Genomic DNA, 18,924 nt, shown 5'->3' on the forward strand with positions numbered 1-18,924 from the left:
GTGGCAAATGCCAATTTTGCATTGACTGTCTGAGTCGTATAAGCCAGCAGGGCCTTATGGTGAGAGAGTGTTGGACTAAACTCAGCATTGTTGCCTCGTATAGAGAAAGATATGTGACTGTTACAATATACTCTAAGCTCAAATAAAATTAAATAAAAATTATAGTAATAAACATCCTTATATACAAAAAAAGTATGCAATATACAATAATACACATTATACACTAATACACATAATGACCTATACTAACCTTATCGACCTATACTAACCTAAAACAAGACCTATACTAGCCTAAGACAAGTGGGGTACAGTGCAATAGTGCAATATTGAGCTGAAAGTGACAGTGTGTAAAGTAACTAGAGAGAAATGTATCAATGTAACAATGTAAAGTGACCGGTGAGAAATGTATCAATGTCCTATCAATGTCCATTCAGAAGCCTGATGACCCTTGGATAGAAACTATTGTCCATTCTGCTTGTGCGAGACCGAATGCTATGGTAGCGCCTGCCAGAAGGCAACAAGATAAAAAAGACTGAAGGATGGGTGGTAACAGTCTCTTAGGATCCTGCCTGCTTTCCTGAGGCATTGTGTGTGGTAGGTGTCTTGAAGGGCTGGGAGCTTCCTGCCAATGATGAATTCAACAGACCGGACCACACTACGTAGGGCCTTGCAGTCCCTGTCTGTGCAGCTCCCATACCACACTGTGATGCATCCGGTCAGAATGCTCTCTATAGTGCATCTGTAAAGGTTAGTGAGGATGACCGAGTCCATGCCAAACTTCTTCAATCTCCTCAAGAAGAAGAGGCGTTTCCGAGCTGCTTTGACCACCTTGTCCGTGTGAGCAGACCAGGGCTGCGTTTCCCGATAACGATGGATCTTAGCAACGATCGAGCAAAATAACGAAACCATCGATATTTCTTATGTGCGTGTAACTGCAGGCAGTGTTTTCCTGCTGTCAAGTTTGTGTAATTCAGTCTTTTACCTCAAGGTGGACTCTCGTACTATTTTTTGTAAATGTACCTGTTGCTTTATTTCTTTGTCTTATTCGTTGTTTTTATCCGGAAGTTGTTCCGAAGCTAGCGATGCAGCGGCAGACAAGCCACGTTGTTATTTTGTTAAGGTTTATTGCCAAGATTTCCTCCAAGCAAGATTTTCGTTTAACCCCATTGGTACAAGCAGGCAAAGTGGTCAGTATTGTGTATTTGTTTCATTTTAATTTGCTGTGAAGAACTTATGTGCTCTTAGATAATTGTATTAGTATTAAGCTAATTTCATGTCTACCACCAGTTCTACGGTGTGATGATGTCTACAAGACTGCGACATTAAAGCATCAGTAAAAGGATCCGGAGTCTCGTGTAATCAATGGGCGTTACAGTAGAACACTAGACTGCATCGGTGAAGGCTGCAAGATGGACGTAACACGGAGCTGCGCCCCGGTCAGAAGACGACGTCACCGCACACTGTAAAAGGAGGTACCGCGAAAAGAACTGTCGCGCTTGAATGCACAAAGAGCAGACGTTAGAGAAGCAAGCTTGCTGAAGATCGCATTTTGAAAGTAGCAGAAGTAATCTGGCATTTAAGTTGCATTGTGGACATTTTATTTGCGGTTGATTGTAAGAATCAAAGTGACTTAGTAAATACACTGTTTTGAAGTGAGTCAAGTATAAGATGTTTTAAGTTTAACACCCTATTATTGCGTGTAATTTCATAGAAGAGTTTTTCATATTAAGACTGTGCCTAAGATTTCACAGCTTTAGTATTTGCCATAAACTGCAATTCTAAGTGGGCCTTTACAGCAATGTGATGCCTTGATGTGTATTTAAACATGTTTAAGCTGAGGCAATCCTAAAGGCATTATACAGTATATTGCCTATTTTATCTCCTATTTTGCATTTAAAAAAAAAAGGGGAAACATTTCCTTTGGGTTACATATTTTATTTCATATCGGCACATTGAGAAATAGCCTACATTTCATTTAAATCTTAACTCATTTCATAAACACTTAACATGTCACAAACAAGTGTTAGTGCCACACAGGCAACTAAAGAAGCCAATCATGAAGACCAACAAAAAGATGGCGATAGGGAAAGTACCCCATCTCAAGCTGACGCTGGTGAGCATGCGGAAGCGACAGTACAAGACTCACAGTCCCAGGTTGGTGAACATCCTACACAACAGCCTCCAGACATGAGAAGAAGCGAACGTTCACGAACGCTAACTGAAAAAGGAAAGGCTCAGCTGGATGAAAGGTTGTGTGATCTAAAAGCGCGTTTTTTGAAGCTGTATGGAAAGTGGAAATTTCAAATTAATGGCTTAAGACATTCCATTAAGAAAAATTATGATGTGGATCTAATTGAGGATGTTGTAAGCACAATTAACTCTATCCAAGATCAGATTGACAAAACTTACCTCAAAATAAGGGATATTGCAACTCCTGAACCTGAAATCCGGAGAATTAATGACACATGTAATGCACTCACTGTGACTGCAAATAAAAGAGCTCAACAATACCTCAGTGGTAATGAAGATTCAGAAGTTGTACCCTGGCCTGAAGCTGAGTCAGTGTTTGACAGCACAGTATCCAGTGCAAGCTCGCTTAAACCCAGCTGTAAGTCAACCACCTCATCCAGTCAGTCAAGGTATAAAAAACAACAAGCAGCGGCTGAAGTTGCAGCTACACAAGAAGTTCTTAAAATAATGAAAGAACAACATCAGCGAGAAGAAGAGATTCGGAAACTTGAGGTGCAGGAACAAATGTTTACAGCTCAAAGAGAAGCTGAAGAAAAAGAAATAGAAGCAGAAAATGCTAGAAAACAAACTCAGTTTATTGCAGAAAGTGCTGCTAGAAGAACAGAACTGGAAAGGAAAAAGCGAGAAGTGAAACGGTTGGAGGAAATAAAAAAGCACAATGCAGCACAAGCCAGGCTGAATATTTTCTCAGATGATCAGTATGATGAAGTAGAGCACCAGTCAGCCATTTTGACTGAACAGGGTCAAGACATCTATCCATCCCCACTAAAAGTTTCAGTTTCCCTCCACCAATCATCTGCACTCAACCCTGTAAGCAACCCCCTTTATCCTGCTCAACAAGCACTGCTTCCCCGAGCTAGCCCTGCTCAACAAACATTCACCACCACTAATGAAGCCTCCAATGATCTTGTGAGAACACTCGCTGAAGCGATTACAGCCAATCGTATCCCAATCCCTGAACCGGCTGTCTTCATAGGAGATCCTCTCAAGTATAATGATTGGAAGCTTTCATTCTGTACTCTGATCGATCGTAAGAACCTGCCAACTCAGGAAAAACTCTTCTTTTTGCGTAAGTATGTTGGTGGCCCAGCCAAAAGAGCTATTGAAGGACATTTCCTAGTAGCAACAGAAACGGCTTACAAAGCCGCCTGGGACAAACTTGAGGACAGATACGGCAATCCGTTTGTTATTGGTAAGGCATACCGTGACAGGATACACGCATGGCATAAAATTGGTCACAAGGACAGCGAAGATCTTCGTGAGTTTGTAGATTTTCTAAGCAGTGTTGAATCAGCCATGCCTTATGTTCAAGGTTTACAAGCTCTTAACGACTGTGTGGAAAACCAAAAAATAGCTGCCAAATTACCTGATTGGTTATGCGCACGTTGGAACAGAAAGGTCACTATGTACCAAGATGAACACAAACTGTTCCCTGATTTCAGTTGCTTCATGCAGTTTCTCAACCTTGAGGCTCGAATTGCATGAAACCCAGTCACATCTTTTTCAGCAATAAAGCTAACAGAACACGAAGCTAAGCAAAAGGAAAGGGAATATCCACAAAATCAGAAACCCAGTGCTAAGGCTTTCACCACTAGCTCAAGTGAGAACACGAGCATTTTCTGTAAGAGGCAAGGCCATACTCTCCATAAATGTTTCAAAATGATGGAAAGGTCAGTTGAAGAAAGAGTTAAATTTGTACAACTGGAAAAGTTGTGTTTTGGCTGCCTCAAGACTGGCCACAACTCCAAAGCCTGTACATCTAGGAGCATATGTGACTCATGTGGACGACACCACCCTACATGCCTGCATCAAGATCGATGGGTGTATAACCAAGGACAAAGTAGAGAAAACGAACATGAACGATCTAATGCAACCACGGAAGCTAAAACTAAAGAGTCTACACTGCCACGTACGCATGAGTCAAAGCAAGCTACCTCCAACAGAGTCGTTCAAGAGAAAAGTACCACTCATACATCTACTGTTGTCCCAGTTTATGTCTCCACCTCAGCTGAACCAGATAAGGAAGTTCTAGTGTATGCCTTGCTTGACACTCAGAGTGACACCACCTTCATATTAAAGGATACAGCCGAGGCATTGAATGTCAAGAAGGAGCCAGTGAAACTGAAAGTGTCAACGATAACATCAATGACAAAGGTCGTATCCAGCCACAGGGTGAGTGGTCTGCGAGTAAGAGGTATTAACTCTGAAAATATAATCAAACTCCCAACAACTTATACCAGGGATTATATACCAGCAAATAGATCTCATATACCCACAAGTACAACTGCAAAGTTATGGCCTCACTTAGAACATCTAGAGCATGAAATGTCTCCAGAGCTTGATTGTGAAGTAGGATTGTTGATAGGCTATAACTGCCCCAAAGCCCTACTTCCCAGAGACGTCATTAGTGGCAGTGAGGACCAGCCATACGCGCTTAAGTCTGCGTTGAGTTGGAGCATCATTGGCTACAGCAATGCTGGCCTTGAACATGATGATGAAATAGGCATGAGTCACCGTATCATTACAAAGCAAGTCATACCAGCAATCAAGTCTTCAGTTGAACTCAAATCTGAGGTCCATTTTGTCTGCAGGACCCAAGTCAAAGAAATGATGACTCCAGCAGACATAATGAAAGTCTTCGAGTCGGATTTCACTGAGAGGACCAGTGAAGAAGTTTCAATGTCACAAGAAGACATCAAGTTTTTGACAATGATTAAAAAGGGCATCTATCAGAAGCCTAATGGACACTACGAAATGCCATTGCCTTTTAAGGAAGAAAGGCCAAGTCTGCCCAACAATAAAGCATATGCAGAAAATCGGCTTAAATGCCTGGAGAAACGTTTGACAAAAGATGAACGATACCACAAGGATTATGTGGCTTTCATGGAGGACATGATCGCAAGAGATGATGCTGAAAAGGTTCCAGAGATGGATATGAGCAATCAGACAGTATGGTATATCCCCCACCATGGAGTTTGTCATCCCCAAAAGCCGGGAAAGATTCGCGTTGTCTTTGATTGTTCAGCAAAGTATCGGCACACCACTAAACGAACATCTACTCACTGGGCCTGACCTTACCAATGCCCTCATAGGGGTCTTGTGTCGTTTCCGTAAGGGGCAAGTAGCCATCATGTGTGATGTGGAGCGTATGTTCCATCAGTTTCATGTTGCACCAAGGGACCAAGACTACCTCAGATTCCTGTGGTGGGAGGGAGGTAATCTGGAAGCTCCCCCATCAGTGTATCGCATGAAGGTTCACTTATTTGGTGCTGCCTCATTGCCAGGGTGTGCAAACTTTGGGCTTAAGCACCTCGCTGCACAAGGAGCAGGCAAATTTAACGAAGCCACCCTAAGGTTTATCCAGCGCAACTTTTACGTTGATGATGGACTGGTAAGTGTGGACAATGAGGCAGAAGCCATCCAGCTAGCCCTCGTGCTGCCTTCGGGTCACATGACCCAAAGGTTCATAACGAACCATCGTTGTGTTTACCCAATTTTACCCAATACAAAAACAAATTAAAATAATTTTCTTTTAACCTTTGCAATGTGGGGGGTCTGAGACAGCCCAACGGTTAAAAGAAAATGCTTCACTTTGTCTTTGTATGCGGTAAATCTGTCGCAATATGACGGTGGGTCACAATGACTGATGGGTCAGAATGACCCGAAGATAACACAAGGGCTAGTCAAAGAAGCAAGGGATCTCTGCTGCACCGGTATGCTCCGCTTACACAAATTCCTTACCAATAGCAAGGAGGTGCTTGCCACGATCCCGAAGAAAGAATGCGCAGAGGGTGCTACCGACCTGGACTTGGCCCTCGGAGAACCCAAGATGGAAAGGGCTCTCGGGGTCCAGTGGTGCCTTAGTTCAGATAAGTTCCAGTTCAGAGTCGAGGTAAAGGAAAATCCCTTTACCAGAAGAGGAGTATTGTCCACAGTGGCCTCAATTTTTTATCCTCTTGGATTTGTGGCACCCTTTATTTTGATCGGGAAGCAGATCCTGCAAAGGATGTGTCAGGAGAAGATGGACTGGGATGAACCACTTCCTGATGACCTCCAGCGGCGTTGGGAAGCTTGGTTACAAGATCTTCACAATCCTATCTTCAGTTGAGATACCACGATGCTATGTACCCTCGACTATCAAGGAAGTTCAGCACTATGAATTACACCATTTTAGCGACGCTAGTGTGTCTGGCTACGGAACATGTTCTTATCTCAGAGCTGTTAACAAGTCTGGAGAAGTCCATTGTGCTCTTGTTATGGGGAAAGCTAGAGTTGCGCCAACAAAGGTGACAACCATCCCAAGACTGGAACTCTCAGCAGCTGTAGTCGCCACAAGAATAAGTGATATGCTTAAGTGTGAACTAGAACTGGAAGGTCTATGTGAATATTTTTGGACTGATTCCAAGGTTGTTCTTGGTTACATTAATAATGACGCAAGGCGGTTCCATGTATTTGTGGCCAACCGGGTTCAGCGGATTAAATCCAGCACAGAGCCAAGTCAGTGGCATTATGTTGCTTCAAAGGAGAACCCCGCTGACCATGCCTCTCGTGGGCTCACCGTAAAGGAGCTCGTAGAGTCCAACTGGTTTACAGGACCGAGATTCCTGTGGCAAATAGAACTCCCTCAGGAAGAAGAAATTAAGGTGGGGGAGCTTGACGACGAGGACCCAGAACTCAAAGGAGCACAGGTTCACACTACTGAAGCACAGGAGGATAGGTCACTGTCAGATCGTTTACAGAAGTTTTCAGACTTAAGGACAGCTGTAAGAGCCATCGCAAGACTTAAACGGTGTGCAAGGGAGATAAAGGGTCTAAAGACAGGATCTGATAAAGTTACTACACTTGAAGAAAGACAGGAAGCTGAACAATTTATAATCCATGCAGTTCAAGAAGAAGCGTTTAGTGAAGAAATGAAATCTCTGAAGCAAAGCAAAGAGCTGCCTGAGAATAATTCAACTAAGCTGCACAAGTTAAGCCCATTCATTGATAGTCATGGTATCCTGAGGGTGGGAGGGAGATTGACAGAAGCAGCACTTCATCCCCACGTGAAACACCCAGCTATCCTTCCAAAAGGGCATCATGTGTCTCGCCTATTAATTAAGCACTTCCACGAGAAGGTGCTACATCAAGGTCGTGGAATGACCATCAATGAACTACGCTCCAACGGAATTTGGATTCTTGGTTGTAGCAGTGAAGTGTCATCTTTTATCTTCAGATGCGTTAAGTGCAGGAAGTTTAGAAAGTGTACTCAAGAACAAAAAATAGCCGACCTTCCACTAGAGAGGATGGAAGCCACCTCCATTTACGTACAGTGGTATGGACTGTTTTGGACCATTTCATGTGAAGGATGGAAGGAAAGAGCTCGAGATATGGGCTCCTATTTACGTGCATGTGCTCAAGAGCTATCCATATCGAGATGTTGGATGACCTTACCTCTGATGCGTTCCTCAACGCACTGCGTTGCTTTATTGCTTTAAGAGGCAATGTAAGTCGGCTTCAAAGTGACCAAGGCACAAATTTCGTGGGTGCACGGAATGAATTCAAGGAACTTATGAAAGAAATCGAGCAAGAACGTGTGAAAGAACTGGGATGTAGCTTTGTCATGAACCCACCTGCATCCAGTCACATGGGTGGTGTCTGGGAGAGGCAGATACGAACGGTCAGAAGTGTCCTTACATCCATCCTAGACCAGTCTGCAAGAAGACTAGACAGTTCTTCACTGAGAACCTTCCTATATGAAGTAATGGCTATAGTGAATAGTCGACCGTTGACCACAGAGCATCTCAATGATCCAGCAGGACCAGAACCTTTGACGCCAAATCATATTCTGACAATGAAATCGTCAATCATTGAACCGCCACCTGGAGAGTTTGTAAGAGAAGATCTCTATCTCCAGAAGAGATGGAAGAGAGTTCAGTTCTTGTCAAATGAGTTCTGGAACAGGTGGAGAAAGGAGTATTTGCTGAGTCTGCAACAGAGAAGTAAATGGAGCAAGGACAGGAGAAATGCTAAAGTGAATGACATAGTCCTGTTGCAAGATGATGCCACGTCCAGAAATCAGTGGAAGATGGCAAAGGTTACCGAAGTCTTCCCAGGAGCTGATGGGAAAGTCAGAAAGCTCAAACTACTGCTTAGTGACACAACACGAGACAGTAAAGGCACATACACAACTAGACCATTTTATTTGGAAAGATCCATACATAAAACGGTCCTTTTGCTTGAAGCTGAATAAAAGGTCAATCCATTTGTGAAAATTATGTAACCACATTGTCAGATTATACGATGTTTTTCTTTGGGTAAGAAGCTGTTCACTAAGTTAATTCTGTTAGAAATCATACGTTGTCTGATGGTGGGAGTGTAACTGCAGGCAGTGTTTTCCTGCTCTGTCAAGTTTGTGTAATTCAGTCTTTTACCTCAAGGTGGACTCTCGTACTATTTTTTGTAAATGTACCTGTTGCTTTATTTCTTTGTCTTATTTGTTGTTTTTATCCGGAAGTTGTTCCGAAGCTAGCGATGCAGCGGCAGACAAGCCACGTTGTTATTTTGTTAAGGTTTATTGCCAAGATTTCCTCCAAGCAAGATTTTCGTTTAACCCCATTGGTACAAGCAGGCAAAGTGGTCAGTATTGTGTATTTGTTTCATTTTAATTTGCTGTGAAGAACTTATGTGCTCTTAGATAATTGTATTAGTATTAAGCTAATTTCATGTCTACCACCAGTTCTACGGTGTGATGATGTCTACAAGACTGCGACATTAAAGCATCAGTAAAAGGATCCGGAGTCTCGTGTAATCAATGGGCGTTACAGTGCGTTTCCCAAACATGCTCTTAAGGAGTAGGCTAATCTATGCGCTTTCAAGAGCTACGAATTTTCAAGAGACACTTTAGCTACGGTGTCTTTGGGAACGGCCCGTAAAACTACGATTTGTCATACGATGGATTCTACGATCAACTTAGGCTTACGACGCTTTTGGGAAACGCAGCCCAGGTGAGATCATTGCTGATGTTCACCCCTAGGAGCTGACCTTTTCCACTTCGGATCCGTTGATGTGAAGGGGTGCATGCTCCTCCTCCTGCCCAGTGGCGGAACCAGACTTTTATATATGGGGTGGCCAAGGGGTGGCCAGGGCTACTTCAGGGGGTCCATAGACCAAGACTGAAAATGTGTGTGTAACCTTAGCCTGGCATCTAAGCAGTGTAAATTATTCATATGATTGCTGATGAGAAATAGAAATTCATATTCACTTAAGCCCGAGTTCCTCAGTGTGGCCTAGTGTGGTCCACTAGGGTTACTTTAATCAAATTCTACATTTACTATGAATACACTGTGTCTCTACATCTGAATTGCAACTAATTTCTTTCTTACACACACTGTACTGTATTCACAAACTGGAGAGACTTTTGTCACTCTGTTTTCATGAATATATAATCTAGGTCTAACCAGGTTAGAGATTAGATTCTTTGATGAATCTTTTACATTAAAACATAACTATTAGTGTATACTCACACAAAAAATGCCACAGCCATCAAAACAAGAACACTCATGAATCAACAACCAACATTTTAAAGTGAGGCTTAATCGGAAAAAAACTTTTGTGTAGGCTTACGTGTGGCCTACAAACACAAGCTAAACTTGGCATGTGACTGACTAGTATGCTCTGACCTGGTGCCTGTAGCCTTGGGGAGGGAGCTGCTCTGAGGTCTTGGGGTGGTGCAAGGACTGGGATCTATTTCCACCTGATCCCGTTTGCTCAGGTTTTTGAAGAAGTCTGCTATCTCACCCTTTCTTTTAATGTTTGAAGTGAACCCTAAGCAAAAATAACATGTAGGCCTACACATCCAATTACCCACATTTGAGTCCAATTTCAATCTTAGACATATCCCCATTATTATCTTCAATCAACTACCAGCCTTTAAGTTACTAGATCATGGCTATCCCTACTCTGAAATACGTATTTCAAACAGGCATTATACAATAGCAAACAGGGTAGCTATCTGACTGCAGTGTTCATCTTTTGTAACGTTAATAGATTGATAAGGCATCTCATCAAGGAATCTTAGCAGTTAAAGTACAAACATAGTGTAGCGACCCACACCGAAAGACGTGTGTTATATGTTAGGCTGTAAGTTGGTTGTTTACCAGTAGTGTTCGCGTGGTCCGAAATGCCAATCAACCTGCTGTCTGCTAATCACGGGAATGCCGAGAATGTTCGGATGCCGGGCATCCTGGTGGTTGGCGAAGGGGCATCGAGGGTGGTTGGGCAGGGGGGATGGAGCATTCGAAGTTGAGACCAGGTTTAGCGTCTGTTCTTTCTGTTACGTTTGGGTTTCACAAGAGACGGTCACTATTGTTTTGTGGGCTACCTTTCTTTTATTTAGCGTGGGCTAGGGCCAAACAGCTGTTTGGCTTACTAGTAGCCTGTGTACCGTGTGGTTAATAAACTTCAATTTGGGAACTTCATCTTATGCCTGGACGATTGTTCCTTTCTGACCTAGCTAGTCAGGTCATCACAATAGATTTCAAATGGCTAAATGATAGGCCTACTGTTGTTGTATTAAAAGTGTGCTATATAAATGAAAATGAAAAAAACTCAATTGAATCAACTACACCACAGTACAACAACTATGCTGTTATAGCTACTAGTGCTAAGCGCTCAACAAAAACAGAGACATTTCTCTTATCTGAATCTGTTATGGAACCAAATTGCCAATATGCATCTTTTTCTATGGCTCTGCGGCCCAGCAACTCAACTTTCATAACATTTTGTTCAGGAAGCCTCAACCCCAATGTTAAACCTTAAAATGATAACTGTAATATGATGCTCTTGTCTTCCGTCGCTGGCGCTGTATCAGACGCTAGCGTAGTGATTTGTTACTGACTGGTGAACTGTGGAAATAGCCTATCCTCGATTGAAAAAATGCGCTGCCAGATGTCAAAAGAAACTCTTCTTTTAACAAGATAAATTAAATGTCAATCAGCATCCAATTGCCAGGGATAGCGAATGACATTTTGGGGTGGCACCTGGGGTGGCCAGTCCGATATCAGGGGGGTCCAGTGCCACCCCGGCCACCCCTCTGGCTCCGCGACTGCTCCTGCCGCCTCCTGTAGTACACAATCATCTTCTTGGTCTTACTGACGTTGAGAGAGTGTTTGATCACAATCGTACTGGAGAGGCCATAAAAGAGTTGGTCAAGCTGAGAGTGGTCAGAGAGTGCACACACGCACACGCGCGCTAGGTCCATGCAAGGGAGCCAATGAAGAAGAGCCATGGGACATTTGCATGCCTTTGTTTTAACCAATGACTGTCAAGAGAGGGTCTGTTTAAATAGCTAGCTAGCACAATATGTTAGCAGACAAACGTAGCACAATGGCGTGTGATGTTTTTGTCTCCTTGTGGGCCGGCCGCAAGCAATAAAGCTTTCTTAAACTTGTTCACCGACTGACTGTGCAATGCTTGATAGATTAATATTCCTGACACCATGATATCAGTAGGGATGGGTATCGAGAACCAGTTCTAATTCCCAGTTAACCGATTCCTTGGAATTGTCAGCCAAATTCTTTAACGATTCTGCTAACGGTTCTCTGTGCCGTTGCGCATGCGCGAACTTGTATAGTTTATTCAGACTGCAGCAAACATGGCAAAGAGGCAGAAGCGTTCTAAAGTTTGGTTGTATTTCACACGACAAAATGACAACAACGCCACTTGTAACGCGTGTAAAAGGTCTATTTTGTCGAAGGGAGGAAATACAACAAATATGAAGAAGCAATTGAACACACAGCATGGAATGAAGTTACTGGAATGTCATGTGTTCGATGCATGCAGCAGCGCAACTAACATTCGCGCTTCATGTCTAACTCCAAGGTAGAGCTAAACTCCTCAAAGTGATCACAATCACTTGCCACTGTGTTAAGCAATTTGCCTTTATTGTGTATAGTCGATTAAGTTATCTTCTGTCCTGTCGTTTAAAGCATACATTTTAGCTCCGGCATTCGTATCCCATTATAGATCACTTCACGTTAATTATCGGAGGGCGTGTGTTATCAGCAAACGTTCGCGTTGTCGTGTTAACCCATTATTAAACTGAGCATATTGATTTTTAATCCATTATTAAACTTAGCATTTGAATTGTTTAACAGAATGGCCGATGTTTGACACTGTCATATTATATGATTTGACCTTGGCTGAAAATGGAAGATTCTAAGAATAAGAATCGATAAGAGAATCGATAAGGAATCAAATCGATAAGCAGGAATTGATAAGGAATTGGAATTGTTAAAATCTTATCAATACTCATCCCTAGATATCAGGGTATCAACCTCCTCTCTGTAGGCTGACTCATCACTGCCAGAGATGAGGCCCACAATGGTTGTGTCGTCAGCAAACTTAACAAGGAGGTTGGAACTGTGCGTTGCCACACAGCCGTGCGTGAACAAGGAGAACAGGAGAGGGCTGAGCACACAGCCCTGGGGGTGCCTGTGTTGGTGATCAGTGTGGATGAGGTGCGGTCACCGATTCCCACCACCTGTGGCCTCCCCGTCAGGAAGTTGAGGATCCACTTGCAGAGGGAGGCGCTTAGCTCCAGGTCCACAAGCTTGGAGACCAGTCTGGAGGGGATGATGGTGTTGAATGCTGAGCTGTAGTCAATGAACAGCATCCTCACATACGTATTCCCAGAGAATGTCTAATATGGGGAGAACTGTCACTCCTGGGAAACTTACGGCTTCTGAACGGGTTGCAGTTCCACTCTGGTTCCATATGAGTCAGCTGGCTGAGCGGTTAGGGAATCGGGCTAGTAATCTGAAGGTTGCCAGTTCGATTCCTGACCGTGCCGAGTGACGTTATGTCCTTGGGCAAGGCACTTCACCCTACTTGCCTCGGGGGAATGTCACTGTACTTAATGTAAGTCGCTCTGGATAAGAGCATCTGCTAAATGACTAAAATGTAAATGTAAAATATGAGGGCGCTCACCAGTGAGTGCAGAATGAAGGGAGGTCTATGGAGCTATCCCCCTCAAAATTCACTTCTCAGGATATAACTTTTTGTCTAGTAATATGAATGTTGCATTCGAAAGGGAAGGCAAAGAAAATACACACTGCTGGCTGTTAGATTTTTTAAAGTCGCTTTTTTGTTCTAAAAAGCCTTTGAAAATGTCAATGACGTCATACAATCAGCATTCATTAGCTAGCGTGTTATGGGAAACGACGACTCACCCTGTAAGAAATCGAAAGGACATAAGTACTCGTTCATTCAACTTTCAATTTATAATCCATATAATCCAATCCAATTTGAAAAAACTACAATTAAATCTGAGATTTCTCAACAACATCAGGCGAAAGAGACAAATTTAGTCGTCTAGCTCCATAGACTCCCATTCATTTTGCACTCATTGCCTCATGCCGGCGATCACCCCCAGTGGAACTCTGGTGGAACTGTAACCAAATTTGGTACAATGGAGCTTAATAGGGAGTGGACAGCCTCTCCCTAGACGGGCTCTGGTATTCCCTTTGTCCAGGTGGGAGAGAGCGGTGTGCATTGTCAGGGCGATGGCATTGTCTGTAGACCTGTTGGACTGGTATGCAAACTGCATAGGGTCCAGGGTGGGAGGCAGCGAGGAGCAGATGATTGATTTGACTAGCCCCTCGAAGCACTTCATGATGACAGAGGTCAGTAGTATCGGGCGATAGTCATTCATGCAGGTGACCTTGGTGTTCTTGTCCATTGTCCAGGGACAATGGTGGTCCTCCTGAAGCAGGTGGGGAACACAGACAGGCTGAGGGAGAGGTTGAAGATGTCACTGAAGACCCCTGCTAGCTGGTCAGCACAGCCCCTGAGGGCCCTACCTGATATGCCATCTGGGCCAGGTGCCTTGCGAGGGTTGATCTTTTTGAAGCAGTGTTTCACCTCAGCTACAGTTAATGTTGGCACGCCACTGGCTAGGCCTTCTCCTAGGGCGTCGATAATGGCTGCCTCGGTCGGTATCTTTCGGCCAAAGTAAATTCCTTGTCTGTGCAAACTTTCATGGCGAATAAAAACCCATTCTGATTCTGATTCAGGTAGCTCCACTATAGGGGGGTCACTGTCCTGTAAAAGGCATTGTTAATCATGATTATTAATTATGTTAATCATCATTATTAATCATCGTCATAATGGAGGCTGGATGGCTGCCTGTTACAGTAGCTCCTTTACTTTTTTAAAATAATTTTTCGCTATTTTCATTAACACGGCCGTAGTACTTTGCTGGACTGTGAACTTATATCATCTGACACTTTTGGTTTTAGTTTTCAGCGAGTTTGATCAGTATAGATCGTTTAGATTATTTTTGCATTTTTCAAGGTGAACTGCTATTTGAATAATGCGGCGCTACTCTTGAGAGATGCCAGGCAACGAGCGCTCCCCTGCTCAATATCCCTGTGGAGATACGAAGGCACAGAAGAGGTACCAGAGCTGGAGTGAGAGTCACTCCTAAATAAAATGGACAAGCTTTTACTTCTGACCCAAAGCAACTGGAAGTATAAAGAATGCTCTGCCATCTGCTTGACCGACGCCTGGCTGGATAAGGACACCCCTGATGCAGCGGTCACACCCCCCAGCTTTACATCACACCGGGCTGACAGGTCAGCTAATCTATCTCTCAAGTCCAAAGGCGGTGGTGTGTGCTTCCTTATCAATGATCGCTGGTGCACCAATCCTACCACTGTAACACAGTTCTGCTCCCCTGACCTTGAGTTTCTATCTACACAAATGACCTGAGATCTCACAACCACTCCGATGCTCAAATATGCAGATGACACCACCATCATTGGCCTAATCAGAGAGGAGGATGAGTCTCAGTACATCAAGGAGGTGAACTGGGCTGTAGACTGGTGTAGGAAGAACAAGCTTCATCTTAACGCCTCAAAAACAAAGGAAATAGTTGTGGACTTGAGAAGGAGGCCTTACACCAAAGCCTTAGTTAATATATTTGACCAGCCCATAACCCTTACAGAGTCCTTTACATTTCTGGGCTCTTACATCAGCCAAAATTTGAAATGGGATATCAACACCTCCCACCTTATTAAAAAAGCCCAACAAAGACTGTATTTCCTCAGACAACTGAAAAAGTTTCATGCCAACAAACACCTTTTGGTGCTCTTCTATTATGGAAGCAAATCGTTACCAAAATTCAAATGCAAATGCATTTCCAGAAATGTATTTGCATTTTAAGAAAGTGGCTGCATTATTTGACTCATAAATGAAATTAGTAATCAATCATCCTATTTGCATTTTAATTTTCTTCTTCAAGAGTGCTCAATCTTTCACTTAATTAAAATGAAAAAGAAATAGACATTTGAGATTTAATTGTCAAAACATGCCCCAGCATGATAGATAGATACCAAAATTCAATTTGAAATGTAAAATTTGAAAATTAAAATGCATTTCCAGAAATGCATTTTCATTTTAAGAACGTGGCTGCAAAATAGTGACCACAATTCAAATTCAAATGCATTTCCAGAAATGCATTTTCATTTTAAGAACGTGGCTGCAAAATCGTGACCACAATTCAAATTCAAATGCGTTTCCAGAAATGCATTTTCATTTTAAGAACGTGGCTGAAAAATCGTGACCACAATTCAAATTCAAATGCATTTGCAGAAATGCAAAATGAACGAAAAAGCATTCTGAGCGGCGCAGCAGAGTGACGTCAGTAGCCGCTCTTCTTCAGCTCCCTGCTGACCGAGCTACCCATTTTGTTCGGTAGGGGGCGGTGTGCACATCTGCATTGCATTACATTGCAAATGTGCTGGGAAATTGATTGAATTGCCGGGTCTTTAGAGGACGCATCACAGACTGAGCAACTTGATGTCAAACAATGACTAAAACAGTGGCAGAGCTACTATTAATGTTTAAATCTGTGACGCAGAGTATGCAGCCAAGCTCTCTATGACTTGTTCTACTCGGTCACAGGCATCAGACTCAGATATATTATTAGATTCTACCTGCTCAGCTAATTCTAACAGTGTTTGCACAATTTGAGGGAGCGCCATGATCTGTGATGCGTCCTCTAAAGCAGCGGTCCCCAACCTTTTTTGCGCCACGGACCGCTTTCATGTAAGACATATTTTCACGGACCGGCAGGGACGGACTGGGAGGAAAGATAGGCCCTGGACAGCTGCGCTGCTAATGCATGCACATTCTTGGTTTGATTTGATCCTAGTTAGTGACTTCCACACCTAATGCGAGCGCGCAGAGCGCGCAACAAAAATAGTTTAGCTGATTTGAGCGAAAAATAGTTTTTGGAGTTTTACGTAAAAAGTTAAGTTTCTTAGCCTGGTTTTCCATCGTTATATTGTTACTAGCTAGCTTTCGATGTGTCAGTCCCACTGTTGTGTGTGACTATAAGCTACGACAGTGACACCCGAAGTGCGTTCCTTATATCCAGTTTAGGCCTATTCCATAATTTTGTTTGATTGCTGTCACGGCAGAAAATCTCCCCCTTGATGTTAAAAATGGAAGCAGGGTTTTCAGTGCTTTAGTGGCGATCTCAGGATAGCCTTCATCCAAAACACCGATAAGAGTTGTTGTCTCAAACAGGCTTCATTGAGTGGTAACTATCACTTGTCATGTGTCAAGAGGAAGAGACGCGCATGATACCGCTCAATAAAGCCCACAAACTTGCTAAAAAATGAGTAAACACACGTCTTTGCGGAGCTTTTTTGCTCAGTGGAAAAGGCCCGCGGAGAAGGAGAGAATCAGGTCATATTTCAGAATAAAAAGTCTTTCAGACTCTGATAATCAATTAAAAGGAAATAATGTTATGAATTCTTTTTTGTGCGGCCCGGTACGAAATGACCCACGGACCGGTACCGGTCCGCGGACCGGTGGGCACCGGTTGGGGAACGCTGCTCTAAAGACCCGGCAATTCAATCAATTTCCCGGTACATTTGCAATGTAATGCAATGCAGATGTGCACACCGCCCCCTACCGAACAAGATGGGTAGCTCGGTCAGCGAGGGAGCTGAAGAAGAGCGGCTACTGACGTCACTCTGCTGCGCCGCTCAGAATGCTTTTTCGTTCATTTTGCATTTCTGCAAATGCATTTGAATTTGAATTGTGGTCACGATTTTGCAGCCACGTTCTTAAAATAAAAATGCATTTCTGGAAACGCATTTGAACTTGAATTGTGGTCACGATTTTGCAGCCACGTTCTTAAAATGAAAATGCATTTCTGGAAATGCATTTTCATTTGAATTGTGGTCACGATTTACCAGCCACGTTCTTGAAAATGAAAATGCATTTCTGGAAATGCATATGAATTTGAATTGTGGTCACGATTTTGCAGCCACGTTCTTAAAATGAAAATGCATTTCTGGAAATGCATTTTAATTTTCAAATTTTACATTTCAAATTGAATTTTGGTATCTATTTGCTGGGGCATGTTTTGAAAATTAAATCTCAAATGTCTATTTATTTTTCATTTTAATTAAGTGAAAGATTGAGCACTCTTGAAGAAGAAAATTAAAATGCAAATAGGATGATTGATTACTAATTTCATTTATGAGTCAAATAATGCAGCCACATTCTTAAAATGCAAATGCATTTCTGGAAAATGCATTTGCATTAGAATTTTGGTAACGATTTGCTTCCATATTCTATAAAGCCATCATAGAAAGTGTCATCACCGCATCAATATCTGTCTGGTATGGAAGTTCGCACAAAGATGAAACTGGAGAGAGTGGTCACCAAAGCCTTCTACATTATTGGTTATGACCTTCCAGTCCTCTCCTTGTATGCTGAGCGTAGCTTAAATCGTGCAAAGCACATAATCAGAGACTCCTCCCATCCAAGCCATGACTTTTTTGAACTTCTGCCTTCTGGAATACACTACAGATCTATGCGAGCTGGAATGACGCGCCTCAATAACAGCTTCTTCCCCTCTGCTATCAGACTCCTTAACTCCCAAAGCTGACCTGGACTTTTCTTATTTTTATTTTTTTCCTCTCCCCATCTCCCCCCTCCTCACTGGACTGAGCTACCTATGACAAAAGAATACCACCAACATTGTTGTGTGGATAAAGTTTGTATCTATCTATTCCGCTCGTCTGGCAGTAGGACAGAGGACTGGGTCTCACTGTAGCCTGTCCTTTTGTAGTCTGTAATAGCTTTAAGTCCACTCTGCTTTGATGGCCATCAGAAGGTCATATCTGGCCTTTCTGTACTGATCAGGGTCCCCAGAGTTAAAGGCGACAGACCGGGCTCTCAGCTTGGCCCAGACCGTGGCATCAACCCAGGGCTTCTGATTGTGGAAAGACCGGACAACCTTCTTGGGGACGATGTCATCAATGCAGTTACACCCCCAACTGCCACCAACCGTCTTCTTCTGACAACCGTCTGGTGGTCAGACCGCTCAAGAGCGCCCGGTCCCAACACAAGCTCTTCTCCTGTCTGGCCCCCCAATGGTGGAATGAACTCCCCACCTCCATCAGAGACACTGACTGTCTCCCCACCTTCAAGAATAGGCTCAAGACGCACTTGTTCCGGGAGTACAACGGCACTTAGGAATGATTGTCTGGACCTGATGTTTCAGGATCACAATGACTCTTATTGAGAGTCTTGTTGCTATTGTTGGTTAGTTGTAACTGACTTAAAACTATTGCACTTGCTGTGTAATATATTTTTGTTGCTTACTTTTTTCCC

General features: G+C 43.1%; 1 protein-coding gene across 5 annotated transcripts in view; it reads right to left on the minus strand.

The window, feature by feature from the left end:
- Window positions 1–18,924, minus strand: part of LOC134022944 (CUB and sushi domain-containing protein 3-like) — a 403,505-nt gene that overhangs the window by 319,352 nt on the left and 65,229 nt on the right. The window lies entirely within an intron of this gene.

The sequence above is a fragment of the Osmerus eperlanus genome, chromosome 7, assembly GCF_963692335.1.
Source record: "Osmerus eperlanus chromosome 7, fOsmEpe2.1, whole genome shotgun sequence".
Taxonomy (NCBI): domain Eukaryota; kingdom Metazoa; phylum Chordata; class Actinopteri; order Osmeriformes; family Osmeridae; genus Osmerus; species Osmerus eperlanus.